The sequence below is a fragment of the Cynocephalus volans genome, chromosome 5, assembly GCF_027409185.1.
Source record: "Cynocephalus volans isolate mCynVol1 chromosome 5, mCynVol1.pri, whole genome shotgun sequence".
Lineage (NCBI taxonomy): Eukaryota > Metazoa > Chordata > Mammalia > Dermoptera > Cynocephalidae > Cynocephalus > Cynocephalus volans.
The window spans coordinates 39103371-39116365 of record NC_084464.1 but is presented as its reverse complement, the minus strand read 5'-3'; the positions used below and the strand labels follow the sequence as shown (position 1 = coordinate 39116365).

Below are 12995 nucleotides of genomic sequence, written 5' to 3'. Positions count from 1 at the left end.
AGGCCAACTCGCTCATCTTACAGATAGGAAGACCGAGTAAGTTGCCTAGGTCACCCGGCAAATTGCAAGGGCTTAGACTAGAACTTGTCTCCTAAATACCACATTGATGGTCTTTTTATGACACCACTCACCTAGACAGGTGTTTGGGGGCAATCCCCTCTTCAGCTCCCTGAAGATCCAGCATCGACAGTTGTTCTGCCTCCAACTCAGTGATCAGGTCCAATTTGTATGCTGGTATTCCTGCTGATTGGAAATGATTTACACAAGGTTGTTGGTGCTGGAGATACAAAGCTATTCAGAGCTCCATTGCTTAATCTCAATGCTTTTATCTATAGAAAACGTAGTGTGAACTTTCACAGGGGCTGTGGCAGCAGGAGCTGAAGAAAATGGATATCTGAAAGGGGTTAAAATTGGGCTCCGAAAGACAAGTTACTTACACACACACACATAATCAGAATCATTTATGGAACTTGTTACTCCAGGTACCGAGGCCTTGCCTTGGACCTAGTAAATCTGATGCTCAAGCATTTGTAATTTAATAAGTTCATGTGACCTGACAAGTTGAATATTCTAAGAGCCTTAGAAACACACTCTAGGTTGCCTGAACAAAGTGCTAGCTGCAACCAGTCCCCCTCCTCCCAACATTTTTACAGCAGGAGGCTCTAAAACACAAACTCTGCTTAGAGACTTCTTTCCTCTGCAGAGGGGCCAAAACTTCTGAAGGACCTCAAGCTTCCCAGGTACAGGAAGCTAGCTTCCTAGATGACTCCTGCTAAAAAACCAGCACCTCACATTCATACTGCCTGGCAACAAGCAGTATGCTTATCTACCCACTGACAAGATAGTTCTTACACTTGCTTTATAAGGGAGAACAACAGGCAGCAAGGCCCTCTCCTGGAATACTAACCTACACTGAGTGTTCAGCAGAGCATCTTGGCTCCAGCAACCTTTCTATTGGAAAAATGGGAAGATCTAGGAACCTGTGCCTTTTCTTCTTGCCCATCTCTGCACTCTGTTTCCCCATTAAAGTTGGTTGTTTAACTCTTGTGAATTCATTCAGAGCCTTTGTGCATGACAGGAGAAAATGAACTGTATACTAATTATCCAAATGTTTATGCTCACAGCACAATTTGAGTTCCAGTGGGTTAGGCAGTTGATCTGGTTTCACAGTTCTTTCTTTTCTCATAGAAAGGGAACCTCCCTGATGTGGAGGTGAACCTTGGAGGATATCCACCAAGAAACCATGCATTAAGAACCTTGAGAGCAACAGGATGATACTGTCTGTACAGCTTTGCCAAGAACATGCCTTTCAACTGGAAACAGAACACAAAAGCCCTACTACTGGGTTGACTGGGGAATCAGAATTTCTAATTTATTTTGGAACTCTGCATTAAAATCCAGTTGTACACTTTACGATACCAACATTCCTTAATAGGAATTTGCCTTGCTAACTTGGGTGGCCTCCATTCTTGCAGCCCAGACCCTTAAGCTACTCTATTGTTATCTTGTTGGCAGTTCACTTGTGATTTCTCTCTTCTTATGGTGACCCTCAAGGCAGTAGTACTACATCCTAAAGAGAGTTGCAGGAACTTAGGTTTTTTGGGTTGTCACAATGATTGGAGGATGCCATTGAAATTCAGTGGGTGCCAGGGATGCTAGACACTCCTGCAAAATAAAAAATTGTCCTTCATCCTGCCTCATTTTCACAAAAGCTGTTAATAGTTATTAAAGCTAGAACCTAATACCAACTTTACATATCAATACAAACTATTTTCCACAGCTTTAATATATACTGGAGTGTCAAAGAAATATACAATTTTTTTGTTTGAATGTTATTAAGAATTGTTCACCATTTCAGGAAAATGAAACCACTCATGGTATTAGATTCACAAATACAGTGTTCGCATTCACAGCAACATAGGTGAGTCTGGAAGACATTTTTAAATGAAGTAAGTCAGGCACAAAAAGATAAACACCACATGTTCTCACTCATATGTGGGAGCTAAAAAAAGTGAGCCCACAGAAGTAGAGAACAGAATTAAGATTACTAGAGACTGGGAAGGTTGGGGGGGGATAGACAGGGATTGGTTAACGGGTACAGAATTACATGTAGAATTACAATGTATAGGTTTTTAGAGGCAAAGGGAAACCAGAAGATCTGAAATTTGAAGGTCTTTGAAAATTGCCTCACCAGGACCATTAAAACGTAGAATAAGTTCTAGTATTCCACAGTAGTACTAGGTGCTTATAATTTACAATAATTTATTGTATTTTCAAATGGCTAGAAGAGAGGAGTTCAAATGTTCTCATCACAAAGAAACGGTAAATGTTTGCAGTGATGGATTTGCTAATTAGCCTGATTTGATTATTAAACGGTGTATACAGGTATTATTACTCTGTACCCCATAAATATGTATAATTATGTGTCAATTAAAAAATAAAATAGGAAAACAGACATAAGTCAGTCTGCATTTGTAGTTGCTGTATTTGCAGTGATTCTAATAGGTGTACACATCTATTTCATCATTTTCACCAATCATCTACATGCTGAAATACATATTCTGTTACAAATCACTTTCCTTTTTTTTCTTTCTCCTTTATATTACAGTTAAGGTAATATATTGATATTTTGGAAATTATGTCTACAGGTGCTTAACATTATCTACAAATTTTATTTCAGGATAGGGGATGTTAGCTCTGAAGGGTTGAGAAATACTTCTTTAGTGCAACGAAACTAAACTATTGACAGTTATATGATAGATAAATAGTGCATCTCTCAGTTGGTAAATTATAAACCCTCTAAAAGCAAAAGTCTTTATCCCCAAAAGAAGTCCCTGAAAATGTGAGAACACCCACACTGACATAAAGGTGATGTGGGACTAATGGAAATATTGTATATAGTGTAATATTATTACATTATCATATATATTCCATCCCGGAGAAGATATATAGTTAGGAAATGTTTAGGTTTATGGAGGCAAAGGGAAACCAGGAAGATCTGAAATTTGAACGTCTTTGCAAATTGACCCACTAGAACCATTAAAACATAGTATACCTAAAAGTAAGCAGAATATACTGAACAGAAAAAGAATTAAAACAGAGTTCAAAGTATACGGCCAGTTTGAAGTTTAGGGTCACTCTCATGCTTATTAATATCTTAATGATTGTTCAACTATGCCAATTTGATATGAGATTATCTATAATTCAACTAACGTATATATACTGTGTAGTACAAGAGTCTCAAAATATAGTTGTTTTTGCATTTCAAATAAGCTCATTATATGTATAAATGTATTATCCATTATGTATGTTTGTGTATGTGACACTTATAATAGACACATAGAAACTCCACTGGGAAAGTTTCCACCTTAAAAAAAAAAAGGAACCTCTGAAAAGAACCTAACTTGGAAGTATGGTCTCTGAGAATGGCCCTTCTTTGGGTCTGCCTATTCTAAGCACTTTATGATATTGACACATTTATTCCTTACAATAACTCTGTGAGAGGGGTATTATTATTATTCCCATAATACACAGAAAGAATTTGAGGTACAGAGAGGTTAAGTAATTCTGGACAAAGCCAAATGATATATCTTGGAGTCAGACTCACTACACTATGCAGTACATGCTGCTTCTCAATAGGCAAGGAATGAATACCTGAGTCTCACCTTCCGTTCCTGTGGCCCTTAAGTGGTAAAGAAACTAAACTCCACTCATTTCAGAAGGATACCAGCATGACCTTGACTTCAAAGTGCCCTAAGGGTTTAGAGGATGACTAAAGGTAGTCCTTGCAAGGCAGTAAGGTGCAGTAAATCACAAACACCCCTAAAAGCACTATCTATGTAACTTAAAGATTACATTCTCTGGCGCCCACTGAAGTGCAAGTGGCATCTTTGACACAATTCAGTGAAGCAGCAGATAGAGTCCCCGTGGGATAAGCATTGGTCAGGTAATCTGGATTTTGGTCACAGCTCTGTTGGCAGCTATACAGAAACCAGGAGAAAATAACCAATATGCTTTTATCTCCCTTCATCTGTAAGATGAAGGTGCTGGACTTTCATGTTTGGTCCAAAGCTATATGATTTCTAGTAGTTTAATTTTAGATCTCAAACTCTGAGGTGCATCTGCCTAGACTAAGGGGATAAGACTAAAATAAACTTACTGTTTTACAAATCCCCACAGCCATGTAAGAGCCTAAAGATCCCTGTTTCAGGCAAAACCATTCAAGAAATATGCCAATAAGCTATGTTTTTTTAATTGCCTAATGATGAATTAGAGTGGGGAAGTGTTGAGGAAGACATTAAGGCAGTCAGCTGGCAAATAAAGAATATTCTGATACTGGGCAAAATTTGTCAGACTCATCTAAGAAGGGAAGTTCTGTGAAAAGAGAAACAAATGTGTCTCTGGTGAGATGACAAACTTTCAGAAAAGAGTGAAGAACACAGCTCATGTGGGATATAAATTTTATGGAGAGGTAGACAGTTGCCTTTCCCTCTTCTATGTCCCCTTGGTTTTCTTTTCGGTCAAAGGCAGAGCTGGGGAAAAGTCTTACCCTAAGGAATCCAGAATCACCGGTCTAGTAATGTTCACATCTGGCCAGTTGAATACAACCCTAAGGACTAAGAGGTCAAATGAATGCCCAAAAGTAATTCCACCTGACCACGACACAAAGAAAATGACAAAAGACACTTATGTGCCAGTCTGAAGTCCATCTTTGATACGAGACAAAGGGTACGGATCTGGACTTAATCCAAACTCTCTCTAAACTTCAGGTGATCCAGCCTCTTTGTCAATTTCTTCACATGGGATACGAGTTTAAAGAGATTATGACAGTAGCACCTTATTTCTTCCTGAGGGCAAAGCAGAACACAGCTGATATTGCTCAGGTTTGTGCCTCCCTGGGCAAGACATGCACCTTTCTGAAAAATTTGGTCCCACATTGTTAAAATGCCATTACTAGTACTTGTCTTAAAAACTTTTGTGAATGCTACAAGTTAAAATATGGCAAAACATTTACAATAAGAATACCATATACAACATAGGGAGATTACTGTCCTCATCTCGAATCAATTTATTTGAAAATTGTGATAGTATACATTTAAGGAAAGGTGCTCTCAGAGGATTTATGAGGCTCTCTTTAGCAGCTTTTGCTCTAGAGCATGGACAGATTCATTCCTTTTCCTGGATCTGGAGGATGTATAAGAAATGGGGAAGGGAGGGCTGGTGGATGTGACTAAAGTTACAGAGAGAGCCCCTAAATATATTTCAGGGAGGCTAAGAGGCCACAATCTCCACAAAGTTAGGGTTAACCCTTATCCACATTCCATCCAAAGAGTTCTTCCACCATAATGTGGAAAGTTGCCTTCCCTTTTCTCCTTTATTCTTCATACTTTAGTTATCTAGGATACTATATCAGCACAAAATCATTATTCTCTCAAGTGACCACAAAGTGCTGCAGCACCAGCAAACCGGATCTGCTTCTTTATGTGACTCTAGACTTTCTGTGACTTCTCAAAACGGAAAAGTTATTTCCAGCCCTAACAGTGCTGGCCACCTACTGTTACCCTAACCATCTGAAATCCTTTTGACAATGCCACCTCCTCCTTATAATCAATTCCTGATGCAGAAATAATCCTCCTTTAAAGAAGCGGGTTCTGAAGGTTCTGAAATAGCTCTTCTACGGTTGCTTTGCTTTGTGGCACTGGACTGACTGCTTCCTGGAGCCTGCTAATGCACAAAGGAATCAGCAAGAGGGCCTAGGAAGCATCAGTTCAACCATACCTAGAAGAGGGAAAATCTAGTCCTACCAAAAAGGTGGTCTTCAGGTAACAATGTTCACGGAAATTGACTCAAATCACAACAAACTCACACTGAATTTGTCAATACACCCACCAATAAGTAATTAACAACTACTTTATTCTAGTACCAACCCTCATTAACAGAACCATAAAATAAAGGCTACTACTCACTAGCTCTGTAACTTCAAGCAGGGCACTTTATTTCTGCCTCAATTTCCTTATCTGTAACATGGGGATAACAATAAGTACATTATTTTGAGGGATTAATGCGAAGATTAAATTAGTTAATGCGGGTAAATACTCTGGGAGCAGTGCCTGACCTCTGTGAGCACCTGGGAAACACCCCGACACAGAAGCCCTCCCTCGCCCAGCTGGTGGGGAGCGGGACGCAACCCTGTTCTTTTCCATTTCCCAGGGGCGCACCCGGGGAACACCACCGGCTGTCACTGCAGCAGAAAGACTGGGCTGAGCCCGCCAGCGAGACGAGCGCCGGGCGCCGCAGCAGACCCCGAGCTTTACTCTATCTAATCGCCGAGGCGGCTTCCGACTGCATCGGCACCCAAACCACCCGCGGCCCTTTTCGCCCTTCTCCTCCGAAGGAGGCGAGTGTTTCCGCATAATCACTTCCTAGGGCCCCTAGGCCCATCCGCCCAGTCCCCAGGGCCCTGCGCGTCCCACTCACCGGCCGCCTCGGGCCAAGCACCCAGACACACCCCGGGCCAGTCCCGTGCTTGGGGCGGAACCTGAGTGCGCGGAGCTTGCGGAAGCCGGAAAGATTAAAGAGAAACACACTCATCGGCCAGCTGCTCCAACACCCGCCAAGTTTGCCAGGGTCACAGGCACTCCTCCACTCAGGCCCATGACCATGCCCGGCTCGGCATGCGGGGCCAGTCATTATCCGGGCAGTCATCCGCACCTAATTCTCCTGGCGCAAAAGACCCCTTGCAGAGTAGAAACCATACTGAGAGTGGGCAACAGCGTCGTGGCTCTGCGCCTGCGCCTTCTCGGCTGTGAGGGGGACTCACTTTCCTGGAAGTCTTTGCAAAGCTCGGACCCTGGTGTGAGAGAGGCTGAGAGGTTGGTGTTAGAAGCCCGAGAAAGGGGACCTGTGAGAGCTCCTGGAGACTTTGTAAAAGAAAAAAATTACAAGTTTAGTTAAAGATCTCAATTGGCTTTATTGCAATCCTAGAATCTAACAACAAGTTATTCCGTAAGATAGAATGTGTTCCAATACAGAGGAGGTTGGTTTTATAGACAAAAAAAAAAAAAAAAAAAAAAAGGCTAAAGAAAGCAGAAATAAAGAACAAAAAGCTAATTGATCATTTCAAGGTTACTTTCGTAGTAAGGTGGGGACAGGAAGACAGAATAATAAAAAAAAAATTGCATCAGGGTGCTTCAGGCTGTCTCTCTGGTGTGAGGATTAAAGCAGAGGGAACTTTATTATCATACCTATTGAAGATTTAAATTGGCCTGTTTGGGAAATTGGCTATCTCTTTCTTTTGACTTCTAGAAAGGTCAAACCACAGCCTAAGGACATGGGACTTAGCAGGGATGACTCCATTTTGGTTTTTAGTCTGGTCTTTTGGGACCTAATGCAGGAACTTAGTCCAAAGCAATGGCCTCATAATTTTTATTTAACAATCTTAATTCACTCTGCAGAGTATAGCCCTGACCAGCAGTTTGTAAACAGCTTTAAATAGTGTATACAAATAAGTCACTGTAAGAGGTTGTTAAAATACAGATTCTTAAGCTTTACACTCAGAGATTGACTCACTGGTGTGAGGAAGATCCCAGGAACACTCTGGTGTCAACAGACATTCCAGATAATTCTAATACAGGTGGTCCACAGACCATCCATGGAGAAAAAGCCTCTGTTGCACAGTCTAGATGCTTAAATACAGTTAAATGCAGGACTCATCTCAAATTCCACCAAGAGACAATGACAAATAAAATCAAGATGCTACCCTGATAGGGTAGATTTAAAAAAAGTCTACAGATAATTTTAATATGTTAAAATTAGTTTGGAGTTGCACCAAAAGCAGGACAATTTGCTACGGGAGTTCAGAGTGGGGAAAACTTATGGGATGAGTAGAGTGGTTTAACTTAGGGAAGATTAAATGAAAAGCATGGCAGAGGGCAACCTTGGAAACAGTTGATGAGCTAGAAGAGTGGAAAGCATGTGCAAAGCTGCTGATCTGGCATACGACAGCTGTGTGCAAGTACCATAGAAACATAAAATAAGTATAAAGCAAGAAGCATGAAATAAGTATAAAGGAGCAGGATCCAAATTATAAAGCTAGGAGGAACCTGGAGACAATCTAATTTTATCATTTCCTGTTTTTCTTAATTAAAAAACCTTTCAAATTGTAGTAAACGATATGTAACATTAAAGTTACCATTTTAAACATTTTAAAGTTGTAAAATAAAGTTTTTGGTATATTCACAACACCAACACCAACATCTGATTCCAGAACATTTTCATTACCCCTGAAAAAACCCTGGGCCCACTGAGCAGTCACTCTCCATTTCTGACTTCCCCCAACCACTGGTAACCTCCATTTCACTTTATGTTTCTATGAATTTGCCTATTCTAGATATTCATATAAATGGAATTACACAATATTTGTCCATTCGTGTTTGCTTTATTTCAAATGGCATAATGTTTTCAAGGTTCATTCTGTTGCAGCATGTGCCAACACTTCATGCCTTTTAGTGGCTAAATAATATACCTGTGTGTGTTTGTGTGTGTGTGTGTGTGTGTGTGTGTGTGTGTGTGTGTGTGTGTGTGTGTGTGTGTAACACATTTTATCTATTCATCTCTTGTGGAACATTTGGGTTCTTTCCACCTTTTGGCCACTGTAAATAATACTGCTGTGAACATTGGTGTACAAGTATCTGGGTCCCTATTTTCAATTCTTTGGGTGTATACCTGAGAGTGAACTTGCTGGTTCACATGGTGATTCCATGTTCAGCTTTTTGAGGAACCACCAAACTTTTCCACACTGGCTGCACCATTTTTAATTTCCATCACCAATGCATGAGAGTTTCAATTTCTCCATGTCTTTGCCATTACTTGTTGTATTCTGTTTTTGTTTTAATTGTTGTTGAATTATACCCATCCTAATGGGTATGACCTTTATCTCATTGTAATTTTGATTTACATTTCCCTAATGGCTAGTAATATTGACCATCTTGTCATGTGCTTATTTGTATATCTTCTTTGGAGAAATGTCTGTTCAAATCCTTTGTCCATTTTTGAATTGAGTTGTTCAATTGTAAGTTTTTATATATTCTGAAAATTAATCCCTTGTCTGATATATGATTTACAAACATTTTCTCTCATTCTGTGGGTTGTCTTTTCACTCTTTTGATAGTGTCCTTTATGCACAAGACTTTTTAATTTTGATGAAGCCCAATTTATCTATTTTTTTTTATTTTGTTACCTGTGCCATACTTATGAAAACATTGTCTAATTGAAGATCATGAAGATTTTTACTAATGTTGTTTTCTATGAGTTTTATAGTCTTAGCTTTTAAATTTAAGTCTTTGATCCATTTTGACTTAATTTTTGTAGATGGTGTAAGGTAAGCTTATAAATTTATTATTTTGCATGTGGATATTCAATTTTCCCAGCACCATTTGTTGAAAAGACTGTCCTTTCCCCATTGAATACTCTTGACACTTGTTGGAAATGAATTGACCATATATGTGAGTGTTTATATCTGGGCTCCATTTTCTATTTCATTGATCTTTATGTCCATCTTTATTCCTATACCACACTCTTTAGGTTGTTGTAGACTTGTTCAAAGTTTTGAAATTATAGTGTCTTCAACTTTGTTCTTTTTCAAGACTATTTTGGTTATTCGGGGTTATTTGACTTTCCGTATGAATTTTAGGTTGGGTTTTTCTATATCTGGAAAAAAAGTTGGAATTTTCCTAGGAAAAACACTGAATCTGTATATCACTGAGTAGTATTGTCATCTTAACAACAGTAAGTCTCCAATCCATGAATATGGGATGTCTTTCCATTTATTTAAGCAATGTCTTGCAGTATTCAGTATACAAGACTTTCACTTCCTTGGTTAAATTCTAGGTATTTTATTCTTTTTATGCTATTTCTAATATATGCATTTAATACTATAAATTTTCCTCTAAGCACTGCTTTCACAGAATCCCACAAATTTTTATAAGTTGTGTTTTCATTTTCATACAGTTCAAAATATCTTTTAACTTCTCTTAGGATTTCTTCTTTGACTCATGTGTTATTTAGAAGTGTGTTGTTTGATTGCCAAGTATTTTGCGATTTTCTAGCTATCTTTCTGTTATTGATTTTTAGTTTAATTTCATTGTGATCTGAGAGCAATCACTGTATTATTTCTCTGCTTTAAAATTTGTTAAGGTGTGTGTTTATGGCCAAGAATATGGTCTATATTGGTGAATGTTCCATATGAGCATGAGAAAATGTGTATTATGCTGTTGTTGGATGAAATAGTTTATAGATGTCCATTATATCTAGTTGATTGTTGGTGTTGTTAAGTTCAACAATGTCCTTAGTGATTTTCTGCCTTCCAGAACTGTTTCTTTCTTTCTTTCTTTCTTTTTATTGAATCATAATTGATTATACATATTTTTGGGATTCAATGCTGACATATGTTGATCAAAACAATATTACTAGTATGCATATTGTTACAAATTCCACTTATTCTTTATGCCCCTTGTCCAATCTCTTCCTATCCCCCTCTCCTTCCCCCCTCCCACCACTGGTAGCCCTAGATTTCTTCTCTTCCTCTGAAAGAGTAATGGTTACTCTGTTGATTCGTTGCCTGGATGATCTGTCCAATGCTGAGAGGTGTGATCAGGTGCCCCAATATTATCATAGAGCAGATGCTTCTTCAGTCACTCTGGAATGGGCTTTGTGGAGAGAGACATCCTCTTCTTTTCTTTGGTCACTGCTGGTAACTCTCCTTGTGTTAATGCACTCCAGTGGCTGGTGGACCATCTGTGTGGTGGTTGTGATGTCCAGCCACTTTCAAGGCAGCTGAGGTTACTCTGGTGGGCCACCCACATGGAGGTGATGTTTTTAGCATGCTCCTTGGTGCTGGCAGTGTACCTGGTTGTGGGCAGGAGATCTGGTCTGCAGCTCCATACCCCAGGACCCTGGGCAGTGTCCTGAGGTGCTAGTGGTGTGCCTGGGCCAGAGCTAATTTTTTGTTCTTTGCTTTCTTCTAAAACTGGGAACTTCCTGTGCGAACCAGTACTTGAGCTGTGTGGTTGAGTAAATTGCTGCCTTGCTGCTGTTTCCCTAGGGAAGGTTTTTTGTGCAGCTCAGGGTTTAATGATTGACCTTATTGGTACTTCGGGCTCTCTGGAGACCTGGTGCATCTGGGTTGTGTAGGAACTCTGATCTGGGCCTGAGTTTTTTCATCAAACTGCACCCCATGCAATTCTGCATTCCTGATGAGTCTCCTCTCAGTGGCCCTGTGCTGACGGGCTCTCCTTGCTGTGTGCCAGTGTTCTCCCAGTGAGCCTGTCTCCCCCACTGCCCATGCTCCAAACACATCCTATGGGACAGGTCCTGTGCTGGTCCCTTATGATGACTCATCAGCTTCTGAATCACTCCTCTTTTTCGGCTGTTCTGGCTCCTTGCTCCTGTGTGGGTCCACATGAACCCTATTAGTGGTCTTGCTGTCCTGGGGGCAACCAAGGTCCTCTTCTCCCCTGCTGCCTCCAAGCAACTTCGTCTGAAGGGCACAGTTGTGGCTTCTGCCTGCTCCTGTTGCATGTGCTCATCAGCTCCAGACTTAAAGCAGCCACGGCCTGAAACGCTCCGAGCAGTTTTTTCTTTCTCTCATTACGGCTTCTCTTGCCTTCATGAACTCCGTAGATCTCTCCTCCTCTTCCCTGAGCTCCAGCAGCCTCAACTAGGGTTGTTACATTTTTATAGCTGTAAATTTGTTGATTTGTGGCTCCAGATCTGTTTCTAATAAACAGGTATTGAAGTCTCTAACAATGCTAGTGGATTAATCTATTTCTTGCAGTTCTATCAGTTTTTGCCTAAAATATTTTGATGCTCTGTCTTTAGGCACATAAATGATAATGATTATTATATCTTCTTAGAAAATTGAGCCTTTTTAAAAAATGTAATGTCCCTGTTTATACCTGATAACACTCCTTGCTTTGAAGTCTGCTCTGTCTAAAATTAATATAGCTACTTGTTCTTTTTTTTTTATTAGTGTTTGCATGGTTTAACTTTCTCCATCCATTTACTTTTAATCTGTATGTATCTTTAAATATAAAGTGGGTTTTTTGTAGACAACATATATTAGGTCTGGTTTCTTAACAATTTCTGTCTTTTAATCAGTGCCTTTAGACCACTGATGCTTGAAGTGTTATTGATATAGATTAATATCTACCATATTTGTTCATCGTTTTCTATTTGTTGCCCTTGTTTGTGTTCCTATTTTTGTCTTCCTGTCTTTTTCTGCCTTTTGTGGTTTTAATTGAACATTTTATATGATTCTATTTTTCTCTTTTATTTAGTATATCGGATCTTCTTCTCCATCTTCCCCGCCTCCCCCTCCTCCTCCGTTACCCTAGAATTTGCAGTATACATTTACAACAAATCGAAGTCCACTTTCAAATAACACTATAAAGCTTCATGGTTAGTGCGAGTACCTTAAATAACCAAATAATTCTAATTTCTCCCTCCCATTCCTTGTATCATTGCTGTCATTCATTTTTCATATGCATAAGCATACAACAGAGAAAGAGAGAGAGAGAGAACCCAGATACATTGTTGCTATTATTAGTTTGAACAAATTGTTTTCTGTTAGGTGAATTAAGAATAAGAAAAATAAAAGTTTTAATTTTATCTTCATTTATTCCTTCTCTGATGTTCCTCCTTTCTTTTTGTAGATCTAAGATTATGACCAACACTAGTATTATTTTCCTTCTCTCTAAAGAACTTTTTAAAAACATTTCCAGCAAGGTAGATCTACTGGCAACAAATTCGCTCAATTAGTTTATCTGAGAAAGAAGTTTTTCTTAAGTTTTGAAAAATTATTTTGCATGGTATAGAATTCTAGTTTGGTGGGGTTTTCTTTCTCTCAACACTTTAAATATTTCACTGTGTTCTCTTCTTGCTTGCATGGTTTCTGAGGAGAACTTAGCTGTAATTCTTATCTTTGCTCCACTATAGGT

The 12995-nt window shown here is 39.4% G+C and overlaps 1 protein-coding gene and 1 pseudogene across 1 annotated transcript in view; both read right to left on the bottom strand.

Moving 5' to 3' along the window:
- Window positions 1-6523, bottom strand: part of LOC134377930 (ubiquitin-conjugating enzyme E2 L3-like) — a 35790-nt pseudogene extending 29267 nt beyond the window's left edge.
- LOC134377918 (histone H4) overlaps window positions 1-12995 on the bottom strand; it is a 734914-nt gene that overhangs the window by 459212 nt on the left and 262707 nt on the right. The gene's annotated exons all lie outside the window — the stretch shown is intronic.